Source organism: Lathyrus oleraceus, chromosome 3 (genome assembly GCF_024323335.1).
Source record: "Lathyrus oleraceus cultivar Zhongwan6 chromosome 3, CAAS_Psat_ZW6_1.0, whole genome shotgun sequence".
In the NCBI taxonomy this organism is placed as follows: Eukaryota; Viridiplantae; Streptophyta; class Magnoliopsida; order Fabales; family Fabaceae; genus Lathyrus; species Lathyrus oleraceus.
The window spans coordinates 214,822,708-214,829,903 of NC_066581.1; the positions used below are offsets into that span (position 1 = coordinate 214,822,708).

Consider the following 7,196-nt stretch of genomic DNA (forward strand, 5'->3'; position numbering starts at 1 on the left):
CAACCCTCTTAGCTGAACACATTCACACTCTGTGTCAATCTCTCTTCTAACCAGAACAGAAGACCACTTCACACGATGTTCTAACATCAGCTGGGACATCCTTCATAACAGGACAAGGCACACCATCTGATAGTCTTCAGATATTGCTGAGTCACCAGCCTGATCAAGAAGAACCCAGACATAAATTGGGACATATACAGTTTCATCCCATTACAAGAGATACTCTTCCATAGATAGCTCAGAACTCCTGTCACAAGCTCCAAGAGATGAATAGAAAACACCTCCTTTAGTCTTCAACTTACTACTTTTCTGCTCAAAAGTAATTTGTCTCAGACTTTCCTCAAGAATAATCAGCTGCCATATGTGGATTATCTTGATTCTTCGAACTCACTTCTGAGATAGACCAAATGCCACTGGTTGATTACCTCCTTCATGAATCCTCATATGAAAAGGTCAAATGCTGCTTTTTGACCTCCCCAAGTTTATCAGACTTCTCCCAAAGATATTCTGACCTTTCAAGTGAGACTAGAACTTCAAGCTTTTTGAAGTATCCAATCTACAACCCTGTAGACCTTTCTATCTCAAGTTGATGTGCCACTTCACCAACTAAGAGTCTGATGTTGAACCAAATGTCACAACATTGTGTTTTGACATCTAGCTGTTGAATTCAGCTCCTTCTTCTGCCACTTGAAAGAACTTCCTCCCTTCACAGAACAAGAGTTCAATGTTCTCATAGACTTGATTGTGGAACCAAGTTTGAGTAAACAACCTCCATCCTGCAGGTTTGCAGTTAAGTCATCCAAGCTCACACCTTGATGAATCCCTGCTTCTTCTCCAAAGACATCAGACACTCTGATGTATGAGTCTTCAGAAGGACCAGTTAGAAACTAACCCTTCAGCTCTACCAAGGATTCCACATCCTAAGGCAAGGCTGTTTCCATGATGTCAAGACTGCTGCCACTTGTTCTTGACTCCACATTGTGCATAAGCTAATGCACTTCCTTACCTAGATCAGAAATAAACTGATCCAAGTAACCACCATCAAGACTATGATGTCTTCTTCTTCTTGTACATACCAAGGCTGAATCATGTTTCTTGCCAGGAAACCTTTTCAGAGATCATATGCTTTTGCTGCCACCAAAGAGATAGATCATAAGCCAATGTACTATCCTTCCTGTGATTCTGCACAGGGTCTTGAAGAAGTGATGTTCCAACATCTTTAAGAACATCAGTTATCTTGAGCTCCAAGGATAATCAATTAAACACTCGTACTTGGCACAAGTAGACATTGATCTTAAATCCTTTCCCAATTATCCTTTCAGATACTTCCACCATAAGACTACTTTGAAAGTACTCTTCTTGTGTCAACATCTTCTGCTTGCAAGCACCTCGACAATTTTGAAAGTCTTCCCAGATTAAATTCACCCTTAGGAATAAGAGAGATGAATTCTTCCTTGCAAATGTGTCACACAACCACCAGAACCCATGTGACACAGGTCAACAGCCAACCAGACCCTAGGCTGACCAGACTTGAGGAGGTTAACCAAAACTCCCCCTCAACTTAACAATCATGGAAACTCCACACCAATAACCATGCATTGTATATAAATGTCTCAACCTGACCTACACCATCCCTACCAGTGGCAACTAACTCTATGAGTTATACCTATACATACTCCAATCACACCAATCAGACTCCAGCTGACCATAAGTACTAGTGATACAGAACAGCACCAGTCAATGGTAAATATGCATTGCTAGAGCATACTACCTCAACTAACCTCTGAATCTTCATATTCTCACTCCTCGAAAGAACTGCCACTTCTGAAACGTGGTGTTTGAATAACAAGATTCATGGTTCTAATCCTCTTAAATGGTATAGCAATCAGGTTATCCCATTATTGACTACTAACATCCAGGGGACTTGTCTTCCAACACAACATAGTACTTCAGGGAACAACTATCCAACCCTGATCAATCAACAGGAATATGCCAAACAGCAGGAGATTGCACAGTGTCACATCTTAACCAGCTCAACTTCTAGAGATCAGACTTCTAAAGGTGACCTTCTTGAGCACACACACAGTTGACCCTACCCTTGTCAACTTAGCACACACAGATGTCTCCTCTTCCAGGTCAGGAGTAGGTTCCAAACAGAAGTATCCCTTTGTTTGACACCTAAAAACATCTGCTCTTCAACCAGTGGCTGCATACTTGTTGAACAACATGTTCTAACATCGCATAGAACATTAGTTCCACCTCCTTGGAACAAACCTTCCTTGAAGGTCTTCAAGGTCTTCATACACCCTACTCAAGTGAGTAAAAGAATCAGTGATTAAGTGATTCTTACCATCCTGAAGTGAGAATGTCATGATGAGTGGACTTGAGGAGACTCAAGTATCTTTAACATCTTCAGTAGATTATGATGAGATCTTGAATACAGCAGCCTTTCATCCACATGAGGGGAAACAACATCAGAGTTTGAGTTTTGCCAGGTATTATGCAGCGGAAATCATAATACAACTCAACCTATGAACACACACTTCACCAGATCAGCCTCCAAGACCATACCAAGTTTGAATGTGATTCAATACTGGCACAGCTGTCCCACACACAGGCCAATTGCCACCCTCCAGAGACAGGTACACACCATTCCTGTCAGGAACAGTCCATCCACCTACTTCAAGGGACCATTCAGGGAAATTACAGAACCTTTCATAGGTTCCAGCATCAGTACTAACATAACTCCTTGCAAGATACCAGAAAGTATCACCCATGGATCTCATCCAGAAGCAGAACAGGATGCCTGCTCTGATACCAATTGAAATTCTGGCGTAGTCAGATTTCAGATGTTCTACTCCAAGTTATGACATCTGATCTAACATTGCTACAAATACAGCAAGATAGTTATACAATTCAAACCCAGTACTGATATGCACACATTCACAGATGTCACGACATATGCTACTATATCACCATAGTACGGAAGAACACCCAGTTCTGTCCATCTGGTACAAAGACACAGCAGAGATCAACCATAGCACTTGCTTCTGTTGAGCCTGCACAGTTATCAGCATGATGTCTCAACATTGATTTGAACATCACCTGTTACAGCATTACAGGTTTACCTTATTTTATAACTGACAAAATTATAACATGCAGAAGGTAAACAACACAAGTAATTGTTAACCCAGTTCGGTGCAACATCACCTACGTCTGGGGGCTACCAAGCCAGGAAGAAGATCCACTATCAGTAGTATTAATTCAAAGCTAAACTCACCCGTTTACAACTCTTCACTTAATCCCTACCCAATGCAATCTATACCTAGGAACTCCTAGATAGAAACCTCCAGTTTCCATTCCTATCACTACAATCACAATGTAATGGTCAAACACCTTGAACTTGCTTCACAGCTTCATTCAAGAACATAATCACTCTTGCCTACAGGCTTTGAGTTACAAACACTCTCAGGATTTACCACTGAGAAACACATGGTAACCTTCCCACGGATTGGGAGGTTTACCTTACACACACCCCTAAAAATTCATTCTAAGAGGCTTACAGCAACTAGGTTACAAAGTGCTATTTATAACCTAATCACCCAACTGGATTTGGGCCTTCAGAAATCGCAGCAAACTTGTTCTTTGCTGTTACAAAGTCAGCAGAAACCTTCTGCTACAAACAAGGTCTTCAATCCTAAAATCTCTCCATATATATCTCCTTATTTTGAGCCTATATATATTCCAAGACCTCCACAAATAATGCCACATAGGATTCTAACTAATTTCCAGATATTAGTGTGCTAACAAATAGGCTATTTGTTAGGTTCCTTAATTGTAGCTTGGTTGTTGGTTTCCTGGATTTTAGCCTGAGAAAATGTTGAAACAGAAAAACTAAACAACCTACAATATAGCATATGCTGTCAGGAATGAATGTCACAACATTCAGCTTGACATCAAGGACCATATGCTAAGTCTGTTTTTCCTGAAAACAGACTGTACATAATTTGCTGAACTGTACAGGACCAAACTGTCCATTCTATAGTAACAGCTTACATTAATACATGTCAACGCATCCAATTTGACATTTACACATTTAGCCTTAAGTCAGTTCTGTTATCCTCTTGGAGAACAAACTAAGAAACATACTGAAGTGTAGCAGAACCCCACTCTGTCTATTATTCAGTATATACTGTCCATGATGAATGTCATAACATCCAGTTTGACATTCATACAGTAGGCCTTATGCCAGGTCTGGTTCTTCCTTGATAACCAGACTGCAAATGAATACTGAGCTCTAACAGAACACCAACTGTTCTCTTCCTCAGTAGCTGCTGACAGGGATGAATGTCACAGTCTCCAGTTTGACATTCAATAAATCCTGTATTAGCTAATCCTGCAGTAACTACTCAAGTGTGTCATGACATCAGTCAAGACATTAGAGTACAGTTAGATATTCTAACCTACAATGCAGTCACACATACACACCATGTCATGACATCAGTCAAGACATTAGAATCCAGCTAGTGTTTTACCATATAATGCAGCCAATTAAACACCTACATTGTTTAAAGCTAGTAGATTTATAATTTTATTTATATTTTAATGTGTTATAAATGTTTATGTAATATTTAGCTTTGAGCATAATAGGTGCTCTCTCTTTTAGTTTTGATGTGTTTGTTGCTTGTTTTCAAGTAAGTGCTCTAATAAGCAGAGGCAAGACAATGGAGGACAAAACCTAGGAGTTCAAGCTAGAGCAAAAATGAATTCAGTTAAGGAATGAAATGAAGAACCAACCAAATCCCTACATAATACATGGGTAAGGAGTTGTATTGGGAAGGAATGTTTGTTTATGTGTTGGTAGAGCTCCCTTGAGCTAAGAGAATAAGACTCATGGCGCTAGAAGACAAAAGAAGGTATAATAGTACATCCTCAATGGAGCGTGACATGTAGAACGGACATTGCCGTCTGCCACAGCAGACTTCCACGATACAGCTTGTTCCCCACTATTGTCCTTATACCTGATTTCTTGTAGACGGAGCTGAAGGAAGAAAGGTAATATTATGATTTTATATTTAGGCTTGATGTGATCCTACAAAGTCCTGTGATCCAAGACGAGAGAGAAAGAAACCCTAGCTGAAGCCTTATAAATAGACAATATTGAATTTTTCTAGAGAGTTCAGCACCGTATAGAAAATCACATATAATATTATTGTAAGAAAGAGTGGAGAGAAAAGAGAGTTTCTTATTCTCACCTTTTCTAGTCCTAACTGCTGAAGTCTGGCGCGTCTGGAGTCAACACTTGTTGGTTATCCACCACAAGGAAGATTCACGTTATTTTTAAGATGCTCTTTTTCATCTTTTGTTTAAGAATGCTTTCTTTCAGAACCAACTTTGTAAGTTGTAGTGAGCTCATCATGAGTTGTAGTGAGCTCATCATGAGCAATGAGAAGTTAATATAAAGTTGTTTTCATGATGAAATTGTGTGTTGTTTATTGCCTTATTTTATTATGTGGTAACATGTTTAAATCTAACTCTTTTAATGATCAACTTAGAAGAAGATAAAAGCTTTTTGTTGTGAGAGATCCAACAACAAGTGGATTTCATAATAAAAGTAGTTGCAAGAGTAAGATAGAGATATTCACTCATTTAGTTTTCTTAGAGATAAGAAACTACAACTATAACATAATTTCATGACACAAACAGATGTATCCTAGGGTTATAAGTGAAACTTAGAGATTTGTTCCCTTGCCCTTGTATGCGTGTTTTGATGTTGTAGAAATACACTCTTAGATCACTAACTGGCCTTTTCTGGCACGACACTTCATATCAAATGCACATGATTATTTCATTCATATTAATTGATCATAGCTCAACATATACTCTCTTGATATACTCACAACACTCTTAGCAATATTAAGTTACTGATTTAAGAAACAATGAACTTATGACAATCTATTATTCTTTTTTTACTCTTGTTCATGTTTAATTTCTAAAGATAGTTGCTTATAAAATCAACCTATGTTACTTCCACTCCCTGTGAGTACAATATAATTACTTTTTATCACTTGCTACTTATAACGAACATGTATACTTGCATGTATCACGTTTTCAAGCAACAGGTTTTTGACGCCGTTTCCGAGGAGTGCCAAGTTAACATTTTAATTTTGTATTCAATATTTTTTATTATTAAGCATTTGAGCTTCTAATGTTTTTGTAATCTGGAATCTTGATAGTTGTTGTAGACATAATAATAACAGCGGTTTGTGCAAGAAGATTTGATTCAAGAAGAAGTTGCCATGACAGATAACGACATCATTGTCATTACCAATGATAGAGCATGTAACATTATAGACTATGTTATGTTTGACCCAAATGCCATGAACACATGAATCATCAGACCTGAAATCATTGTGGCTCAGTTTGAATTCAAGCCCATGATGTTCCAAATGTTGCAAGCCATTGGGCAGTATTCAGGCTTTGCAAATGATGGTCCTCAACTGCACTTAAGAAAATTCTTGGAAGTGACCAGTAACTTTAATATTCCTAGCATATCAGACGATGCCTTCAAGTTGAGGTTGTTTCCTTACTCATTGAGAGATCGAGAAAATATTTGGTTGAACTCTCTTGAGCTTAATTCCATAGCCACTTGGAATGTTTTGGCTGAAAATTTTCTATCTAAATACTTTCCTCCTGTCAAGAATGCCAAAATAAGGAATGAAATTACTTCTTTTAGGAAAGGGGAAGATGAATCTTTATTTGATGTTTGGGAAAGGTTTAAAGATCTATTGAGACTGTGTCCCCAACATGGAATCCCAATCTACATTCAATTTGATACTTTTTATAATAGATTGGTTCCTTCATCAAGGAATATGCTTGATGCTTCAAGTGGTGGCGCATTGTTGTCAGACTCTTATGAAGAAGGTTATAAGTTGATTAAAAGCATTACTGACAACACTTATCAATGGCCAGTTTCAAGAGTTGTCCCTACTCCTAATCAGAAGAAGCCAACTGGAGTGCATGAAGTTACTGAAACCGTTGTTCTTACTGCTCAAATAGCTCAACTTATCAAATGATTAAGAATATGATGACTATTCATGTCATGCCAGCTGCTGAATTTGTCAAGGTGGTAACTGGCATATCAGAAGTTGCTTGTATTTACTATGAAGGTGCCCACCTATTTGAGGAATGTTCTG

The 7,196-nt window shown here is 38.4% G+C and overlaps 1 non-coding gene across 1 annotated transcript; it reads right to left on the reverse strand.

Annotated features, from left to right (window-relative positions):
• Positions 1 to 6,707: 6,707 nt before the first annotated feature.
• LOC127133901 (small nucleolar RNA R71) lies at positions 6,708 to 6,814 on the reverse strand. Its single transcript, XR_007807703.1, has one exon. It is a non-coding gene; the product is annotated as a small nucleolar RNA R71 (small nucleolar RNA).
• Positions 6,815 to 7,196: the final 382 nt, after the last annotated feature.